Genomic DNA, 21,441 nt, shown 5'->3' on the forward strand with positions numbered 1-21,441 from the left:
ACACCCCAAAAACAACAGGATATTAAACGCTTGAATAACCATTTACAACCTCCATATCCCATGGGCTTCACTGACAGATGATTTTGACAGGACTTATCCTACTGGTTAGAGTTGAACGAATGGTAATAGCCAAGGAAACCCAACCACAATCAATAGGTATTGGAGAGAAGCATAAAATGCAAATCTGTTAGTCTATAAAGATACCAACTGAAAACTCGATCCCAGGTTACCATAAACTAAAACGCACTATGGTTATAACTAACTAGCACCACATTAAAAAGGCCCCTACATATGACAGAGGCAGAAAGTCGGTCTTGTGTGTGTGGTGTGCGTGTGTTGGGGGGGGTGTCAGTCAGTGCATATGATGTGTCCCGCCTCTCAGGTCAAACAGTGGGTGAGTGACCACGTGGGCAGGCTACAGTACCACGCTCATGCTGTGGCCTCACCTTTCCCCTACAGCAGGCCAGGCAGGTAGTTACTGTGGTGTAGTAAATGTATCCAGCCCTCTCCCTGTGCTCTATGGCTGCAGTCTGATGGCTCTCTGATTAGATAAGAACATTCCACTGGGCCACCGGAAATGACAAAGGTCAAAGTGTGCTGAGGGTAGCACTTTACAGATCCTACTAGTAACCTATTAAAGGCTGGGAGGAAGAGAGAAAGGAGGGAGTTTGACCGCGAGACGTCTTTCTCTGTGGCACGGCGCACCCTCACCGAATGATGATGCCAGTATGGAGGACCAAACCTGCCATAATTAAAAATAAACAAATAATGAAAAATTTGACACAGAGCAACAAAATACGAAAACTGACCCAAATTAAATGCATTTCTCTACATACCTGTATGTATTTAATTATTGACCTATTATCCAATTATTTACACTTTTCATTTCTGTATGATAATGACAGGGTGTCAAATGTCGTGGGTGGTATCTAACACACCATTGGTTGTCACAGCGTGTTGCTAGATTGCTTTTGCCTGGCTCTGATGGTCCACAAATTAAAACTACACATACTTGAGAGACCAACCAGTAGATAGCTACAGTAGCCCAGTTCTTCTGGCATGTAGTATGGCTGCAATCAGACGAGCGGTAGCCAGAGACTTGGCGGTGCTGGCTAACAACGCTGAAAACATTGCCTCTCCAGATGAACTGCTTTTCAGTGTGGAGGCATGCATAAAATAAAAAAATTGAGTCAGCTAGCTGCTACAACAGACAAAAGTGAACGCGTTAGTTCTTAACAATTTGAAGGAAGTTGCCCGAGGACTTCAGATTCTGGCTGAATGAAAGCAAATCCCTGCAGCAATGTTCCAACATCTAGTGGAAAGCCTTCCCAGAAGAGTGAAGGCTGTTAGCAACTAAGGGGGGACCAACTCCACGTTAATGCCCTTGATTTTGAAATGAGCTGGCCGACGAGCAAGTGCCCACACACTTTTGGTCATGTAGTCTGTTTTCTTGACACCCCCTTATTATCATATTGGAAGAAGAAATAAGGAAATAAATAATATCAATTAATAAAATGAATTAGTGAGATTACATTCTTTAAATAATTATTGATCTATTGGTGTGCATTTACTCATCCATGTATTTATCTATTTATGTGTGCATTTATTTATTTATAATTATGGCAGGTTTGATCCTCCATAGCCAGCGCCACTGGGTTTGGTTGCAAACATGTATTTCCCCCTTCTGTTAATTGTGATCAATTGTAGTAGTCAGTGAGCCCAGAATGAGAGAGGAAATGCCAAATGACACGATGTCTGAACATGTACAAAACGTTTACAAAGAGACTGCCTATTCAAGTAGTGTCAAATAGGCTAATGGTCTCCGTCAAAAGACTGTTCCTGTCCGAGTTCCGTTTTCTCCACTCATACCAGTGTAAAGTCTCTCCACTGCAGCAACAACTCAAAACAGGTGCCCTTTGCTCTGCAGCCACAACTCTTGGCAAACCTTTATGCCAAGGTTATTAGTTATCAATTAATCCATTTTAGTAATCGAGCTTAAACATATTTTTTCCTTGCATCCAAACTTAGGTAGACCTGCATACAAATGCTAGCCAGCCCTGGTGATAGTTGACCAAAGTTCCTCCCAGGATCAATGACCAACGTTAATAACTCCAAAATAAATTAACTAACAAAATAGGAAAGTTGGTTTTAGCAGCCTTAAAGCCACACAGTCAATTCTGGTCCCGGTGGAAGGAGGGATGAGAGGTGGGAGAAGGCCTACTGCATTACATCCCTTGTGCACATAATGTCGTAACACACTCCTGGTCATGCTAATCAAAAGTAAACTTCCTTCCTAGGAAGATGGATTCATACAAACAGTAGGGCTTGAAACGAACAGGAGAGATGAGAGCTAAGATTTGTCCTGTGCGAGCATTTGGCTTGATGAGACAATTCTCTTTACATTCCACTGCTCGGAGGGGTTTCAAATCTAGGGGTAGAGTCGTACACTACCTACGGGGGTAGTGTATGTGACGTGAGATATGAATCAATATTTGCTTCTTTACAATACAGTAATATTTGTATACCAGTGTTTCCATTAGCTGGTAATACAATTGCCCCCAGCCAATTGTCTGGGAGAAGAACAAAAAATATGCGATATGGCACTTTAGCCTGTTCATTGACTGAAATATGTCAATGTAGCACGAGAGCTGCTGATACAGCTCAAAACAATGGTTGTTACTGCTGGAGTAAAATGTGCTTCAATAAGCCCAATCATTGAGTAAAACCATTCTAAAAGGCAATTGCACGTGTAAAAAATAATAATAATAAAAAAACATTTAAAAAAATATGGCCACGATTAAGCGGTACTATTTTTAATTTTTAAACTGGTAATTGAAACTTCCCATTCGCCATTCAAGTGCAGAGACAACTAGGCAGGCTTCAGCGTGTCGCACACCACTTTGCAATGAGCTGGAGGCAGTATGCATTTTGAAAACATATACATAATTTATTTAAACCTGAATGTTTTACTACATATTATGATGCATGTCTTACCTTGCTTCAAAGTAGCCAAGACAAAATATAACAAAACGTGCAGGCAATTCTGTTATACAAATATTGAAACAAGTAGTCCTCCCCTTTATGCTGTTGCTACTCTGTTAGTATCTATACAGTCACTTTAATAACTTCACCTACATAGTACCTCGACTAACCGGTGCCCCTAGACATTGACTGTACCGGTATCCCCTGTATATAGTCTCGCTATTGTTATTTCACTGCTGCTCTTGAATTATTTGTTACTTTTATTTATTTTTTTGTTAATATTTTTCTTAAAACTGCATAAGGGCTTGTAAGTAAGCATTTCACTGTAAAGTTCACTGTTGTATTCGGCGCATGAGACAAATAAAATGTGATATGACGTCGCAGGTTACTACTTCACAGGAGAGCCATTTGAACGTGAACTTTTTTTTGCTGTTGACCAAAATGCGTTTTTTTGGGCAGAAATGCCTTCTGGAACATCTGAACTTTCATGTGCCTTAATAACAAACATGTATACCATCTGTAAATACGAATACGTTACGATTCTAGTAAAACAGAAACCTTCCTGCTAATGAATGGACTGGACATGCCGAGAGATGAGTTCAGATTGGTCTGCCTTGTAGCACCTGTTTATAACATGATCTGCTCTGTTCATGTAGATAATCCTTTCTACTGCAGCTTTCTTGAATGATGATATGGAGAACTCCAAAAGTGTTTATCTGGATTACATCTTCAAACTAAAGGCAACCATGGCATCCGTGACAAAGAGGGAGAAAGATCAGATGGCATTGCACACGGTCAGTGTGAACCAGAGTGACTTGTACAAGAAAGCTGTACAAACAAAACGGAAATGACAAAGTATGTGATATTTAATGAAAAGGGTTGCAGTCTGCTGTAAAGCGTTCATCCATGTATACAGGTAAGAGTGTAGCTACATTTTCAGATATAAAAGTTTCTAATTTTGCCAGAAAGCTATAAAAATTGGTTTGTATTGCTAGTACTTCATGGATTGGGATTATAGTTCATTATTTAGCTAAATAGCTAGGTAGCTGTCTAAACAAAAAGACTCCAATTTAAAGCGTACTGTTAGATTGCTAGCTAATATTAGCTGGCTGGCTCACTAGCTAATGTTACATGTGTGATCTGTGAAGCAATATTATTCGTATCTCAGGAATCACATTGCTAGTTATAGCCTAATGTTAGCTAGCTAACTAACATTGAACCTAGTTGGGTAGTTTTAGCTAGCTATGACAATCGGTTTGTATTGCTAGTACTCTATGGGTTGGGATTATGGTTCATTTTTTAGCTTGCTCACTAGCTAGCTACATGTCTAAACAAAAGACTCCACTTCGCCAGATGACATAACCCATCAAATTAGCCAGGAGTGTGTGGCGGTGATTACGGCCATTTATTGTATAACAATGCTAATATATTTGCACCTGGAATTTGTCTTTCGGCATCAATAGAACACGCCCGACTCTCCTCAATCATTCATGCAAGGAGAATGGTCTAATGCCTCCCATCAATAGAGCTGGCCCAAGCAAGCACAGGTTGCACCTGAAGCACGGGAACTTGCAGAGAGGTGTGAACTTCAACAACTACGCAGAAGATAATACTATTGCATTACCAGGACACCACCCAGGAAACAAACACTTTGGTGGAAAGCTGCTGCTATCTCATGGGACAAAATCAGCGGTGTAGTGTCTACAAGGGATCGATGACAACACTTGCATAAAGCATAAACAAATATTGTTTATTATTTTACCTCCAACACGATTGGCAATACTTTTCTAGATCTCAAATTATTTGTGTAGTCAGGCTGTCTTCCTTCAGGAATCTGTGAAGAGACTGCTGGTGTAGTGAAGGACAGCACTGTGACAGGGGTCAACATCCCACAGCTGGTTGGACTGGAGGATGGTACTGTGCTGGTGGAAAGCTATGGCTGGCAACAACACCTTCAGGCTGCTGCCACAGATCAAGCAGTACCAGCACTTCAGGTGAATATAATTATCATTCCATCGTATAAGGTTATTCTTGTTATATAAACTTGGGAGGTCAATTGATGTTATGCAAGGTTGTAATGTCTTCTATTTTTTTGTCTATTTCCTGTCGTTGCCAAGGAGCGTTCGGACTCAGTCAGTACCAGGTTTCAGCTGCTGCGTATAGCATAGATGATCTGCCTGGACAAGCACCACCTGGACTGGACACAACTAGACAAACGTATATTTTGAGAAGATCGGGAGTTGTGCGACAAAGAGGCCATGGACATCACATACCCTGCACCAAAGTCAAGGGCAGAACAGAAACAGGCTCTCCGAATATAGATTCCCTTGTTCATGCGTAGTGAGGACAGACGGGTTCATCACTGGAGGCAAGTTCCCAGTCATCCGGACTATCTTCAGTGCCTCTTTGCAAATTAACACGAATCTCTCCTAACACACAAGTCATACGTTGCTGATAATATTTGTAATATCCTGCTGCTCATCCACTTGACCTCTTCATGTATGCATATAACTTAACTTGTCTCACAAGTTTTACTGATATCATTATTGATATTGTACATACTGTATATTATTTTGTTCTTTCTCTACTGCCATTGACACTGTTTTTACAATTTTTATATTGACACTTTCTATTCTTGATATTGCTAGTAATCATTTCACTGTACCATTTAAACCTTCTGTAGTGACCCATTTCCCTGAACTGGGGGTTACACATCATTTCCTTCACATGACCCATCAATTTAGACAAGTGTGTCTGGGTCAGCGTCATCTAATATCTATAAAACATGTTTATCTGGACACTTTTTGATATTGCTACTATGCAATTAACCATTCAACTGTACAGTTGACACTTTCTGTAACCTGTGCATGTGACAAATACTTTGATGTGTTTTTTTATATACCAGAGACTAATGTGAACAACAACATGACCAGCACCAAAGTTAGATTAGGATATAGGCCAAGTACTAGATAGTTTATTCCTACCTGGAGTTTCGTTTTGTAGGCTACTATTTTTAGTCTTAATCTTTGGTTGTTTACTACACTTTTCACTCTGTTTAGCACATGGCCTCACATGTGAACCCTTAAAGAGATGGGTGGGACTAAGGCTTAAGAGGGTGTGAATGATGCTGAAAGGGTGTAGACAAAGAGCTCTCCAGTAGGTGTACCATTTTCTCAAAAGTGGGGTTACAAGTTTATCAACTATGAAAGCAGAATGACTTTCCCATTGTTCCTCAACTGCAGTCTATGATATACCATTTTGTAGCTCTGAGTCTTTGCTTTTATCCAATGTAAAAAACTAAATTGGTCAGTCACATTTTTTGCTGGTCACAAAGGACCATTCGAGTAATGCCGGAAACCTGGTGACTCAATATCACTGAATAATGCAGACGGTTTCATAAACTGAAGAACGTCCATATTTCTGGAGGTATCACAATCAAGTGCAACACGTACACTCGCTCTGCCCTTCAACAGCTTACTAAAGTGCCGTTCCATTTAATTTCAATCACTTTTTGACCGCAGCCCTTTTGATTTGAACAAAACTTGCCGTACATATTTTCCCTTGGTAGAAGTAGTCAGAAAGTTACTGTTTGGACCTGAATGCCAAAACATTTGAGGATATTGAGTAGGGCTAGACGATATGGACACAATATAGCACTGTATTTTTCACATTTGTGACGGTATAACAGTATTTTATGTTTTGGAACAAATTTGCTTTGAGTAGTGCGTGACCCTAGGGTGGAAACAAAGTGATTTCAATGGGTCCATCTCCATTATGATTGGTTCATGTTGAATTGAACAGTATAAAACAAAAATATCAATTTCTGCATTTCCTGCACTCATTTGAGATCATTTACACACTGGCATTGTATTTCCAAACAAATGTAACGCACTTTTAATGAACTCTTCAGCGCTCATTGACAATGCATTGAGTAGAATGCTCAGTTGGGCATCAATTAGGGATGCAAGATATATCGGTGAACATATCGGAATCGGCTGATATTAGCTAAAAGAAAAATGCCAACATCGGCCCGATGTCTAGTTTATAACGGCAATGTGGAAAACTGATGTCAAAGCTGACGTGCATACCTATATAACGTAGGTACATGACGTAATGACGCAACGTAAAATTTTACGTTGCGTCATTACGTCATGTACCTATGTTATATAGGTATGCACGTCAGCTTTGACATCAGTTTTCCACAATGCAGAAATTGATATTTTTGTTTTATACTGTTCAATTCAACATGAACCAATCATACACAGCATTCCTAACTTAGCCCACAATGTCTGCTGTGTGGATCGAGCAGTCAACAAGTCGATCAGTCATTTGAAAGAGTAAGAAAGTTTCAGCGAGACAAGTGAAAGGCGAAATCCATTAAAGCCAATATAAATGGAATTCATTGCCCTTGACAACCGTTCTGTTGTGGGTGATGTTGGCTTTCGCCGACTGGTCGAGTACCAGTACACACTACCAAGTGCGCTACTTTTCAGATGTTTCCCTACCGGAGTTACACAGTAATCGTGTCACTGCTATTAGCTTCACGACATACATACTATGGAACGCCGTTTTTGCAGTAATTTTTTCATTATACTCATTATACTTATAATAAAGAAAATAGAGCTCCGAGACAGGATTGTGTCGAGGAACAGATCTGGGAAAGGGTATAAAAACATTTCTGCAGCATTGAAGGTCCAAGAACACCATTGGCCTCCATCATTATTAAATGGAAGAAGTTTGGAACCACCAAGAAGCATCCTAGAGCTGGCCGCCAGACCAAACTCAGCAATAGGGAGAAAAGGGCCTTGGTCAGGGAGGTGACCACGAACCCGATGGTCACTGACAGAGCTCCAGAGTTCCTCTGTGGAGATGGGAGAACCTTCCAGAGGGACAACCATCTCAGCAACACTCCACCAAAACAGGCCTTTATGGTAGTGTGGCCAGACGGAAGCCACTCCTCAGTAAAAGGCATGACAGCCCGTATGGAGTTTGCCAAAAGGCACCTAAAGGACTCTCAGACTATGAGAAACAAGACTCTCTGGTCTGATGAAACTAAGACTTAACCATTTGGCCTAAATGCCAAGCGTCACGTCTGGTGGAAACCTGGCACCATCCCTACTGTGAATTATGCTGGTGGCAGCATCATGCTGTGGGGTGGTTTTTCAGCGGCAGGGACTGGGAAACTAGTCAGGTTTGAGGGAAAGATTAACAGTGCAACGTACAGAGAGATCCTTGATTTAAAAAAATCTGCTCCATAGCACTCAGGATCTTGGACTGGGGCAACGGTTCACCTTTCGACAGGACAACAACCCTACCAAGACAATCCCGGAGTGGCTTCTCTGAATGTCCTTGAGTGGCCCAGCCAGAGCCCAGACTTGAACCTGATCGAACACCTCTGGAGAGACCTGAAAATGTGCCACATTTTTCTAAAAACCTGTTTTTGCTTTGTCATTATGGGGTATTGTGTGCAGATTGATGGGAAACATGTATTTGATCCATTTTAGAATAAAGGTTGTAATTAGAGGATGACCGATTATGATTTTTCAACGCCAATACCGATTACTGGAGGACCAAAGACAAAACGATACCGATTAATGGCCGATTTTTATAATAATGAGAATTACAACAATACTGAATGAACTTTTATTTTAACTTGATTTAATACATACATAAAATCTACTTAGTCTCAAATAAATAATGAAACATATTCAATTTGGTTTAAATAATGCAAAAACACAGTGTTGGAGAAGTAAAAGTGCATTATGTGCCATGTAATAAAGCTAACGTTTAAGTTCCTTGCTCAGAACATGAGAACATATGAAAGCTGGTGGTTCCTTTTAACACGAGTCTTCAATATTCCCAGTTAAGAAGTTTTAGGTTGTAGTTATTATAGGAATTATAGGACTATTTCTGTCTATACCATTTGTATTTCATTTACCTTTGACTATAGGCTGGCCAGCTTAATCTGGTTGTTGATAGGCTTGAAGTCATAAACAGCGCTGAGCATTGCGAAGAGCTGCTGGCAAACGCAGGAAAGTGCTGTTTGAATGAATGCTTACGAGCCTGCTGCTGCTTACCACTGCCCAGTTCGACTGCTCTATCAAATCATATACTTAATTATAATAAACTCAAGAGAAATACGAGCCTTAGATCATTAATATGGTCAAATCCGGGAACTATCATTTCGAAAACAAAATGTTTATTCTTTCAGTGAAATACGGAACCGTTCCGTAATTTATCGAACGGGTGGCATCCCTAAGTCTAAATATTACTGTTACATTGCAAAACCTTCAATGTTATGTCATAATTATGTACAATTCTGGCAAATTAATTACTCTTTGTTAGGAAAAAAATGGTCTTCACACAGTTCGCAACAAGCCAGGCGGCCCAAACTGCTGCATTTACCCCGACTCTGCTTGCACAGAACACAAGAGCAGTGACGCAATTTCCCTAGTTAATATTGCCTGCTAACATGAATTTCTTTTTAAAAAATTTTACCCCGTTTTTCTCCCCAATTTTGTGGTATCCAATTGCTTTAGCAGCTACTATCTTGTCTCATCGCTACAACTCCCGTATCGGCTCGGGAGAGACGAAGGTTGAAGGTCATGCGTCCTCCGATACACAACCCAACCAAGCCGCACTGCTTCTTAATACAGCGCGCATCCAACCCGGAAGCCAGTCACACCAATGTGTCGGAGGAAAGACCGTGCACCTGGCAACCTTGGTTAGCGCACTGCGCCCGGCCCGCCACAGGAGTCGCTGGTGCACGATGAGACAACCGCTCCCTAACCCGGACGACGCAAGGCCAAATTGTGCGTCGCCCCATGGACCTCCCGGTCGCGGGCGGTTACAACAGAGCCTGGGCGCGAACCCAGAGTATCTGGTGGCACAGCTGGCGCTGCAGTACAGCGCCCTTAACCACTGCGCCAACCGGGTGGCCCCGCGTGAATTTCTTTTAACTAAATATGCAGGTTTAAAAACAATATACTTGTGTATTGATTTTAAGAAAGGCATTGGCGTTTATGGTTAGGTACATTGGTGCAACGACAGTGCTTTTTTCGCAAATGTGCTTGTTAAATCATCACCTGTTTGACGAAGTAGGCTGTGATTCAATGATATAAATTAACAGGCACCGCATTGATTATAGGCAACACAGGACAAACTAGTAATAACATCAGCCATGTGTAGTTAACTAGTGATTATGTTGAGATTTGTTTTTTTATAAGATAAGTTTAGCTAGCTAGTTTAGCTCCTTACTGCACTTCGCGTAATAGTCTCCTTGTGGAATGCAATGTAATCGGTGACCAAAAATGCAGATTTTAATTAGTTTTCATAACATCGGCCATGCCGATTAATCGGTCGACCTCTAGTTTTAATGTAAGAAAATGTGGAAAATGTCAAAGGGTTTGCATAATTTCCAAATGCACTGCATCTGAGCAAGTGCCTGTATTAACCCTTTGACATGTACCAACAAATTGGTGTGGTTATTCTACAATGGTCCCTGCAGCGTACGCTCAAACCGATGTGATTAGAATGCTTATTCAGAACTTTCAGTTTCGATTGACGCAACAGTCAGCGTTTGAGATTGTCACCCTGTTTTTACACGTAAACATTTTGCACAAACAGTCTTTACAACACTATGTCCTGAATGTGACCAGTTTATTTTTCGAAACAATGTTCAGTCACAGAAGTGGCGACAGCACAACACAGTCATCCAAACCGTAAAATGTAGGCTACATTAGACCTAGCGCTAATTGAGGAAAGATTGATGTAACACAGGTGATCATATTAAGCTAACTCTCGGCTGATAGAAAGCATAACCTCAATTTGTAAAACATCTTTGGTCTGACAGACATTTACGTGACACCCAGAATACATTGTATAACTTCAACAAACATGGCGCCACACCTAGCTGGCAAATATGTCCAGAGTTATTATTTGTAAGGAAAACAACAATGAAGGCAATGCGAGCGCAGGCCAGAAAATGTGCCCTGCGTAAAAAGTTTGTACAAGACTGAAATACCTACATACTTGATCTGGGGAAACACTTGGGCTCTCATTGAAGAGAAGTTTGTCCGGCTCAGAAAAGCCTCAAACATAAAATTGTCCACAACAGTGAAATGGGCTACTTCTATTTGAATTAATGAGGCGGAACACACCTCAGTTCAAACTGTTGTTAGAAAATAACTTGTTTGAGAATAATTTGAAATTGACAAGTTGAAACATAGCCCATAGATCATTAGCAGGTAGCCTATAGATCATTAGCAGGAAGCGTATCTTGGTTTGAGGGCAGCGCAGGTTAACTTTCCTGTTGAGTAACAATCATATTTTGGAACAGCGAGTGCTGGGGACACCGTTAGAGATATTTGGAACTCATGCATGAAAAGGTTAACAAAGTGACAGGGCATCATACACTGCTCAAAAAAACAAAGGGAACACTTAAACAACACAATGTAACTCCAAGTCAATCACACTTCTGTCTGTTCACATGCTGTTGTGCAAATGGAATAGACATCAGTTGGAAATTATAGGCAATTAGCAAGACACCGCTAACAAAGGAGTGGTTCTACAGGTGGTGACCACAGACCACTTCTCAGTTCCTATGCTTCCTGGTTGATGTTTTGGTCACTTTTGAATGCTGGCGGTGCTTTCACTCTAGTGGTAGCATGAGAAGGAGTCTACAACCCACACAAGTGGCTCAGGTAGTGCAGCTCATCCAGGATGGCACATCAATGCGAGATGTGGTAAGAAGGTTTGCTGTGTCTGTCAGCGTAGTGTTCAGAGCATGGAGGCGCTACCAGGAGACAGGCCAGTACATCAGGAGACGTGGAGGAGTCCGTAGGAGGGCTACAACCCAGCAGCAGGACCGCTACCTCCGCCATTGTGCAAGGAGGAGCACTGCCAGAGCCCTGCAAAATGACCTCCAGCAGGCTACAAATGTGCATGTGTCTGCTCAAACGGTCAGAAACAGACTTCATGAGGGTGGTATGAGGGCCCTACGTCCACAGGTGGGGGTTGTGCTTACAGCCCAACACCGTGCAGGACGTTTGGCATTTGCCAGAGAACACCAAGATTGGCAAATTCGCCACTGGCGCCCTGTGCTCTTCACAGATGAAAGCAGCAGGTTCACACTGAGCACATGTGACAGACGTGATAGTCTGGAGACGCCGTGGAGAACGATCTGCTGCCTGCAACATCCTCCAGCATGACCAGTTTGGCGGTGGGTCAGTCATGGTGTGGGGTGGCATTTCTTTGGGGGGGCCGCACAGCCCTCCGTGTGCTCGCCAAGAGGTAGCCTGACTGCCATTAGGTACCGAGATGAGATCTTCAGACCCCTTGTGAGACCATATGCTGATGCGATTGGCCCTGGGTTCCTCCTAATGCAAGACAATGCTAGACCTCATGTGACTGGAGTGTGTCAGTAGTTCCTGAAAGAGGAAGGCATTGATGCTATGGACTGGCCCGCCCGTTCCCCAGACCTGAATCCAATTGAGCACATCTGGGACATCTTGTCTCGCTCCATCTACCAACACCACGTTGCACCACAGACTGTCCAGGAGTTGGTGGATGCTTTAGTCCAGGTCTGGGAGGAGATCCCTCAGGAGACCATCCACCACCTCATCAGGAGCATGCCCAGGCGTTGTAGGGAGGTCATACAGGCCACACACACTACTGAGCCTCATTTTTACTTTTTTAAGGACATTACATCAAAGTTGGATCAGCCTGTAGTGTGGTTTTCCACTTTAATTTTGAGTGTGACTCCAAATCCAGACCTCCATGGGTTGATAAATTAGATTTCCATTGATAATTTGTGTGATTTTGTTGTCAGCAAATTCAGCTATGTAAAGAAAAAAATATTTAATAAGAATATTTCATTCATTCAGATCTAGGATGTGTTATTTTAGTGTTCTCTTTATTTTTTTGAGCAGTGTATATTGTTCGCTTTCTGCCGTGGTTGAGAAGGCCAAGCCCTTCGGATGAGTTATCTGTACAGCTGCCAATGCTCGATTTCCTTGCATTTTTCTCCCTTCTGCTCCTCCCCCTCTTCCCCAAGCAGAGCAGACCGGCCCATTGCCCTAGCAACTCCAGACGCCACACAGACACAGCGTGTACACATGCTGCTTCAGAGCCTGTACTGTTGGTCCTTCAGACTAGCATGCGTCAAAACTTTTCATTTGCACAATGTCTCTCGTTCACATTTGCTTGTAAAATGTCCAAACGCACTAAAAATGACATTCGCATTCGGTAGCTCCTACCTGTACATGTATAGCTTTATGAGCTGGTTTGCCTGTCTTTGCAATTTGATTATTTTCGTTTGCGCTCTTTAGCATATTTAGGTACCAGCGCCCATGCAAATGTGCTATTACTTTTGTTAGCATTCTGGTAATAGACAGCCAATGGCCTTATCTTTTTTTATTGGTGCCCCTTGCGTAGTACTAAGCCAGTAATACTGTAAATCCCAGGATGTGAGAAGGACTGTATTACAATTTGAAATCTAGGATACCGCCCAACTCTACTTCAGACCACTGCAATATAACTGGTACATCATTGAAATGTACATTGAATTGAAATGTTTACTTCCAATTACTACCACAAAGATGGGCGCCAGCCCACCTACCGTCAACTTAAAAAGGGGAATGCCTATTCTATTATATATTTTTTTATGACTTCAATAGGCTTCCTATGGAAGATTGAAAGTATAATTTAAAACAGTTGATATTCTCATCCAAGTCAACATTCTCTGATGTGTGGACCTCCAACCACCTTTGTGCTACCATTTGAAAGTTGACAGTTCAAATAGTATTTATCAGCCAAAACACGACACCCACCCTGTATTTAAGAGCATGCTGTGTCTCAACTGATGGCCGGCACAATGCAAACACCTCAGATGATGTTAAACAGGCTCTAAGCTACAACATATGCGAAAATGAAAAACATCTATTTTTAACACTTTTCTTGATAATTGATGTTAAAGGTTTAAAAAATTATAATTTGAATCCCTTTATTTTGAATTGTATTTTTAAATAGTTTTACAACACTTTGTCGATGATATCAAACTCAACTGTTTATCTTTTACAGCAGGGATGGGCAACTTTGATGGGACGGGGGCCACAAAATCTGAAATGATCATGAGGGGCCACAGTGGCTCGTGGGTCTGCGTACCCACATCCATACCCACACATGCAGTCAGAGCCGGCTCTAGCGTTCTATGGGGCCCTAGGCAAAAATGTGTTGCCCCCCCCCCCCCCTCATACCTTGTGAGCAAAACATTTTAGCGGACCCCCTCTTGATAGCTGAGAGAAAGTTTTTCAATTAATTTCCTGCAATTCTACAAATTTCGTCATGGGTCGTAGAGAACATTTTGCAGTTTTTATAGCTCATTTCCTGCAATTGAACACATTTTGCCATAGGGTAGAGAGAAATATTTGCAGTTTTTAATGAGATTTGAGTCAGACTGGCTAACAAAATCAATGGGGGCCCCCTCGACCATGATTACTATACGTTTAAATAGCTGGCCGCTAGACTCACTTTTTTTGCTAGCATGGGCTAATTGATTGAATGTCAGTGACTGACATGAGAGAACAACTGCTGATACACAACCACATTTCAAAATTGCACCTTCTGTATTCTACAATTTTACAACATTAAGTTGAGACTGACCGATCCGTGGGCCTGCAGTTATGGTAGCGTGGGCTATATAAAAATGGGCAAACTTAGAGCACCTCCCCCCTCTAAATGTTTGGGCATTCAGGTCCAAAATGTTACTCTGATCACTTCTATTGTGGGCATATATGTATAGAATGTTTTGTTCAAACCCAAAGGGGTGTGGTCAAAAAGTGATTGAAATCAAATGGAACGGCCCTAAAGCAACATGACAATGAGCAGCATTTGTCTGGAAAAATAGGCCTTGCACTGTCCAGACATTAAAAGATCTACAAATTGATTCACTTCATTTCATTCCAATTTAATTCATATTTCTCCTCTCATGCAACAACTCCTACACCCCTCCTTAAAAAGAGAAACCCAAAATCTGCTAAAAAGCGCGTGCTAAGCCTAGACACCAACTGCTCCACTGTCCTCACACACACACGCACACACACAACCCTCCTGTCCAGAGCGGGACGGTCTGTGGAGACAAAGGTTGGGCGCCGTGCTCCTCACTGGGTGCACACAGTCCACTGGACATACAATGAGAGCGGAAGCAGATCAGCTGGCTCAGGCCTGCAAGGAGAGAGAGAGGGAGAGAGAGAAAGAGAGAGGAGCCCCCCATTCCAAATGTTCTGCTGGATGACTGACTTCATTTCCGACAAAAAGGAGAAGAACAAAACAGAGGGAGTGAGTGAGCCCGGGGTAGAAAGAGGGTGTGGGTGGGGAGAGAGTCTTCAGCTCTCTTCCGGATTTAAAACCCCTCAAGTTCATCACCAAACTAGGACATGGGTCTCCTCTTCTCATGTGAGGGCATACATGTGCATTTCAGGATTATATCATCTTCCTCAATATAGGCTAGCCAAACAGGTCTGTGGAGTCAGGTCATTGAGAACGTTCGCTCAAACACCTCTCTCAACACAATCTTGTTGGATGTGAGATTTGAAACCCAAAATAAGGTTATTTTACTCCAAGGTTCGGAAACTATGTATTTGTCAAGAAAAAAATGCATAACTTCAAAATATGTAGATCTCATGTACAGTCAGTAAGGCCTTACATCCATAGGTCAATTTATGAATTTGAGTGGTTACATTTCTTGAGTCTCTCAGCCAATGTTCCATCTATTCTATTGCATTGACAGGCACAAGCAGTCAGGAGTGTTTGCACTAGTATTTGTTTTAGCAGTGGTGGCAGCTAATGATGCGGTACTAGAAGCCAGAGACCATTCGCTTTAAAGATTATTTTCTGCAATTCTTCGCATTTTGCCATCAGTCTAAGAGAACATTTTAAAGCTAATTTCCTGCAATTCTACACATTTTGCCATGGTGCTGAGAGCATATTTGCAGATTTAAAAACAGTTTCCTGCATGGCTTATTTTGTGTTCTTATGCAATCTGAGTGACTCCAATGTAAAATCAATGGTATGACATTTTTTGAATGTTAGATTCTCCCTGACTGTCTAGTTTTTTTTACCCACTTCTCTCCCCAATTTTGTGATACCCAGATTGTAACTACCAGTCTGCCTCTCCCTAGCCCGTACGGGAGTTGCAAAGGTCAAGAGCCATGCGTCCTCCACTAACGTGTCGGAGGAAACACCGCATAACTGGCGCCCGAAGTCAGAGTGCATGTGCCCGGCCCACCACAAGGAGTCGCTAGAGTGCGATGGGACAAGATCATCCCAGACGGACAAACCCTCCTCTAACCCAGACGATGCTGTGCCAATTGTGAGCCACCTCATTGGTCTCCCAGTCGCGACCATTAATGTTATGGAAAAGTATATTGTTCCATTATATTTCTATATTATTTTTTCTAAATATTTGGTTTAAGTTATTTAAGTATACACTGAAAACGTTACTTTTTTTTGCATGGGCAAACAATTGAGCAGTGGTGAGATCTCAGCGCAAAAGCCACATGCAGCCGCGTGTGCTCAATTCTTTATATTCTTTGCTAGTTAATGAGTCATTAGCCCTATAATTTCTGGTCAGCAACGAGGGAATGATTGCCTCCTACAAGAGCACAAAACTTGTTTTATTCTAGCCATCTTTGAAAAGCGAGTCAGGAAAATTGCTTTTTTTGTTTTAAAAAGGCAGTGTTGCATTTTGAGACGGGCTTGAATAAAGTAAGAGGCCAATAGGCTGCGGGTAACATACAGTTGTCTGATTCTTTGTTATAATCAGTCCCTTCAGGATTCCACAGGGATTTTTTTGTGATATTTGTGGCCAAAAATGCTTGATCTTTCTCCAGCAAATCTGACATTTTGCATGGGAATATGCAATGATTGTCAAATTTGTGGGGAAAATGCACTGAAGAGGGATTCTTTTTTGTGTGGCTTGATTTAACCACAGTGGTAAATGTGCATTGATTTGTAGAAATTGCGAACCCTCTTTTTGTACTGCGGTGATGGGGCGGTTTTATGCAATAATTTTGCTTTGATTTGCCTGCTGTATGTGGAAATAGTGAAGTGATTGGTGAAATTTGCAAGCACTCATAACATACAGGGGAATTGTTGATTTTGGTTTCTTGCATCAGACAACATTTCCAGTCACCTTGTCTGAAGGACAAGTGGCTAAACAGGTTAATGTCAAGACCTGCATGTTTTCAGAAATCTCATGGAACATAGGCCCACATTGAACACCACACATTGGCTGCTACTGCAGGCTGTATCATAGAACAGCCATTTCAATAGATATTTCCATGTTAAAAAGTCATGGTATGCATTTTCTCCATTGTTTTTGGTGGTGGGCCACTCAGGAAGGCCTACATTATGAACTTCTGTAGGCTAGGGCTGTACTTGAGAGCAAGCACGTGCTGGCCAGGCCTGTGTCCAGAGGGCCTGGCTGCTTCAGTGTGTGGTGGAGAAGGGGGATCCTGGGACAGCCATTTCCTGGCCTGACAAAGTGTCCGTTTGTCTGTGGCCCCGGCCCGTGGCTCACAGAGCTCCAGCATGCCATCATGCTTTGCTTTTGCCTCAGCCCTCTGGCTTCCCAGCCCCTGAGGGGAGAGGAGGGGGTGAAAGACAGGAGAGGGAGAGTGGAGGAAGAGTGGGGGAGGAGGAGAGGGACGATGTGGCCTGAGCCCTGGGTGCTCGCCAAGTCACCATCCCCTCCCACCCCTATCCATCACCCTCCCCGGCTGCCTCTCTCTACACAATGGCCGCTTCTCTGCTGAAATTTCACGTTATTGGATCCCGGGCCTGAAGTTTTGTACTCTCACAATGTCCAGGCAGTGGAGCATGCTGCAGGAGAGACACACTCTGCAAGCTAAAGGCGGAAAACCATTCCTCTTTTCATTAGCATCAGAAAAGGGGAGAGATGACCCTCCCCAAATTGCCCCTTTTCTACCTCCCTTGTGCCCAAACCGGAGGAAGGCTGTCAAGCTCCAGCAGTCCACTTTGGGTAAAATAAAAATAATAATTTGCTAAATAAACAAGCTTCTTACCCCAATCGGATTCTATAGATTATCCTTCTGCAGAGTGGGAAACAAACCGCTAGCAGGAGAAGAAGAAAAAAAAATCTAGATTTTTTTTATTTTTTTGCTTATTTACATTTAAGTCATTTAGCAGACGCTCTTATCCAGAGCGACTTATCACAGTGACTCATTCTTTTTCTGTGGCTGAATCGTCTACCTTCTTCCACACAAGCCAAGCAACCGTTAAAGGACAAATATATATCACACATCTGTATGCTTCCAAAAGACAAATCTAGCCTACTATTTACATTTTGTTTACAAATAGGCTACACAACAGGCATTCAGACCCAAAACAAAAGACCAACACAGCCCTTTGGATGTTGGACAAATGACTGAATTCCACCATGACCTTCTAAACTAAGGGTTCTATTTAGCGTTAATATCAAATAGGCCTACACACATCTATGTATAGCAAGTATCAGGTTAGTTAGCAATGAGCCTAGCTATCCTAAAAAAGAGGATCATGAAATTCTCTCAACATGGTTGCTAGCTACCTCAGCCTGGTGCTAGTGGTGACTCATCTCAGTCACTACAACACTGCTTAGCAGAGGACAGAAAAATGCAATGTGCCTTCCGCACAAGAGCAAATCAACCCATCAAGGTGAGTATAAATAGGATAGAAGAGTAACAAGGAAAGAGAGTGGTTGAAGGCCACCCTTTGTTTACGCCTAATCACAGAAAAACAGCTAAAGAATTAAAAAATAAACTAGAGCGTCATGTTAAGCTCCACAGGCAACGTTTTTTGTAACATTGATTTTATGCCTTGCGCCGACGCCAACCAACCTTTCATTGCAGGATTGGGACTGTAACCCCAACAACGTTCTGGGTACCGCAGCGCCAGGGTAGTGTAATAAATCTAAAATAATCCCACATGTGTATCAAAAGCCCCAAAACTATTTGTCAAACATCAATCAAAGCCCCACATATTGAGATGATCTTCATTCGAACCGCAAGCATTTGGAAAATTAAAACCTTGCACTCACCATTACAAAAAAAGAGGAACCGCAAATTTGGACTGCTGCGGCGTCTCCGGGGCGGCTCTGATGTGAAAGTAGTCTCTGGAGACCCTGCTTCTAATCGTCATAGTTAGTCTGAAACCCAAGACTGGGGACGGTTGGGAAAGAGTACCAGGACAAGGCTGAGAAGAAGCCCTCATTACAAGGAATCCACCATGCTGTAAAGAAGCCATCAACCATCCACCATGGATGTAAAATCACAGAAATGTAACTATCTAGGTTGTAAACTATCCCTGTAATCAAGACTGTTCCAGCCAGTCGCGCCACCCTCAACTTCCAGACTTGTCTCTGTGCTGTTGTGCGGTTTGTTGCTACTTGGCTAAATGCCAAACTTTTCTAATTTTACTTTTAATACATTTACCAATGTCTTAGTTTTTTCATCGCTCAAAATTATTCATTCAACTTTTTCATCCCAGACGCTTTATCTGGACATGGTTCTACAGAACCTCCACCAGCCAAAAAAGCTAGGTAGTAACATTAACACGATGCCATCCAATTGCAGTCACTGTACTCATAATATACAGGAGAACTATCGCCTTATGCTGAGGATAGCCATGTTGCAAGCACAGCTTCAGATGCAATTGTTAGGCAAGGGTAATGTAAGTGCAGGAAAGGATGACACAGCATCTGTAAGTACAGGTAGTAGTTTAAATCCCCCCCGCACAGTCCCCGCAGCCGGACAATTTTCCTCAAGTCTTCGGGAAAGAAATGCTGTCAGCATGCTCAACCTGTGTCGCTCAATCAGCCGACAGAAACTTTCAACCGGTTCTCTCCATTAAGCAACAAGTCGGAGTCAGAGGCCGAGCCTTCTCGGGTCTCTCCTCCTCCCGTTACGGGGTCTGACCAGCCGAAGCCTCCCACCATTAGCTTGGACAAATTGAAAATCCTATTCATTGGTGACTCCATAACCCACAATATTGGACTGAAAAAGAATCATCCAGCTATCATACACTACCAGGGGGCAGGGCTACCGACGTTAAGGCTAATCTGAAGATGGTGCTGGCTCAGGCTAAAACTGGTGAGTGTAGAGAGTATAGGGAGTATAGGGATATTGTTATCCACGTTGGCACCAACAATGTTAGGATGAAACAGTCAGAATTCACCAAGCGCAACATAGCTTCAGCATGTAAATCAGCTAGAAAGATGTCGGCATTGAGTAATTGTCTCTGTCCCCCTCCCAGTTAGGGGGAGTGATGAGCTCTTACAGCAGTCTCACAACTCAACCACTGGTTGAAAACTGTTTTCTGCCCCTCCCAAAATATAGAAGTTGTAGATAATTGGCCCTCTTTCTGGGACTCACCCACAAACAGGACCAAGCCTGGCCTGCTGAGGAGTAACAGACTCCATCCTAGCTGGAGGGGTGCTCTCATCTTATCTATGAACATAGAGCCCTGTCTAACTCCTCTAGCTCCACAACGATAGGGTGCAGGCCAGGCAGAAGGCTGTTAGCCAGCCTGCCAGCTTAGTTGAGTCTGCCACTAGCACAGTCAGCGTGGTCAGCTCAGCTATCCCCATTGAGACTGTGTCTGGGTTGAGCAAAACAAAACATGGCGGTGTTCGCCTTAGCAATCTCACTGGAATAAAGACCTCGTCCATTCCTGTCATTATTGAAAGAGATTGTGATATCTCATCATAAAAGAGGGCTACTTAATGTTAGATCCCTCACTTCCAAGGCAGTCATAGTCAATGAACTAACCACTGATCATAATCTTGATGTGATTGGCCTGACAAACATAGCCCAAGACTGATGAATTTACCATGTTAAATGAGGCCTCTCCTCCTGGTTACACGAGTGGCCATATCCCCCGCGCATCCTGCAAAGGCAGAGGTGTTGCTAACATTTATGACAGCAAATTTGTATTTACAATTTGAGCTTCTAGTCATGAAATCTATGCAGCCTCCTCAATCACTTTTTATAGCTACTGTTTACAGGCCTCCTGGGCCATATACAGCGTTCCTCACCAAGTTACCTGAATTCCTATTGGAATTGTCCTTACAACAAGGCAACCCTGCCTCCCTACAAGCTATGGGTATTGATCATGTTCCGGCCTCAATTAGAAAAGGGGACCAGCTTAAACAGCTAAACCAAAGGGAAAGTTTTGAGATTTACAAACTACAGGCCACTAAATACCCTGGTTTGAATGAATATTATGGATTTCTCACCTTTCCTGTAGGGTCGCGAGAGGTCCATTTGCTGTCATCTAGTGGACTTTTTTCTCTATTGCCCTCAGCTATGTTTAGACAGTTTTGGTCCACGTTTGCTGTGTTCTAGTGTAAAATAAAATAGATGGCGCCCCTATTCTTAGCACTTTGCCCAGTCATATTCAAAT

The 21,441-nt window shown here is 42.6% G+C and overlaps 1 protein-coding gene across 1 annotated transcript in view; it reads right to left on the reverse strand.

The window, feature by feature from the left end:
- LOC135508050 (sprouty-related, EVH1 domain-containing protein 1-like) overlaps window positions 1-21,441 on the reverse strand; it is a 74,392-nt gene that overhangs the window by 26,072 nt on the left and 26,879 nt on the right. The gene's annotated exons all lie outside the window — the stretch shown is intronic.

The sequence above is a fragment of the Oncorhynchus masou genome, chromosome 21, assembly GCF_036934945.1.
Source record: "Oncorhynchus masou masou isolate Uvic2021 chromosome 21, UVic_Omas_1.1, whole genome shotgun sequence".
In the NCBI taxonomy this organism is placed as follows: domain Eukaryota; kingdom Metazoa; phylum Chordata; class Actinopteri; order Salmoniformes; family Salmonidae; genus Oncorhynchus; species Oncorhynchus masou.